Source organism: Hipposideros armiger, unplaced genomic scaffold (genome assembly GCF_001890085.2).
Source record: "Hipposideros armiger isolate ML-2016 unplaced genomic scaffold, ASM189008v1 scaffold_97, whole genome shotgun sequence".
NCBI lineage: Eukaryota > Metazoa > Chordata > Mammalia > Chiroptera > Hipposideridae > Hipposideros > Hipposideros armiger.
The window spans coordinates 3,608,614-3,609,715 of record NW_017731447.1 but is presented as its reverse complement, the minus strand read 5'-3'; positions in this window follow the sequence as shown (position 1 = coordinate 3,609,715).

The following is a 1,102-nucleotide window of genomic DNA, read 5'->3' as shown; positions in this document are numbered from 1 at the left end:
TTTATTTTATTCACATCTGTCTTTCTCTACCTGCCATACTCTACTCAGCACAATACCCTCCAGGTCCATCCATGCTGCCACAGATGACAAGGACACATTCCCTCCATGGCCGAGCAATATTCCATTGTATATATACATACCATCTCCTCTTTATGCATTCTTCCATTGATGGACACCCAGGTTGCCTCCATATCTTGGCCATTGTAAACAATGCTGCAGTGAACATATAGATGCACATATGAAGTAGCATTTTGGGTTTCTTTGGATAAATACCCAGAAATGGGATTACTGGGTCCTTCTTTGTCTCTTGTTATAGCCTTTGTTTTAAAGTCGATTTTGTCTGGTATAAGTATTGCTACTCCAGCTTTTTTGTTTTTGTTTTTTTATTTCCATTATCCTGAAATATCTTTTTCCATCTCTTTACTTTCTGTTTGTTTCTATGTATGAGGTAGATCTGCTGTGTCTCCCAGTCTTGGCCAGGTGGCCTTATGTAGTAGGTGCCCTGTGGGGCCTTGGCACAGTCTCGTTGGTCACATGCTCCAGGTGCTCCTTGTGTGGGTTGTGTGTGCCCTCCTGTTACAGATGAGCCTTGGTTGCTATTGGCATGTCAGTGGGTGGGAGTGACCCTCAGGCTGATTGGCTGTGAGGTTTGGCCATATCCACAGCTTACAGGATGCTGTGCGAGGGCTCACCCCAAAGTGAGATCTGTCCCAGCAGGTTCTGGTGCCTGCTGAGACTGCCCTTTGGGTATGACACTTGTGGGCTAATTGGGCGGTGCTCTACTGTGGTCTGAAGCCAGCATCCAGGTATGTTGGTTCTGGGGCCTTTTGGGAGGGGTTCTGGTGCAGGCCGAGTTCACTCACTGCCTGTGCCAGCTGAGGAATACCTTGGTAGGAACTAAAAAGTGACCCGCGGTCTGTCACTGCCTGTGCTAAACCTGGAGGCATGTGGGAGAGGCCACACTATGAACTGAGGCCTGGGGTAGCTCTGCAAAAAGCCAGGATCCACCAGCTCTCTTAAAATTCAGCACTGATAGAGCCTCATGTGGTATGCAAGTCGGGTGACGCAGGGTCTCAGGGAGTCACTAGAGTGGGAAGAGTTG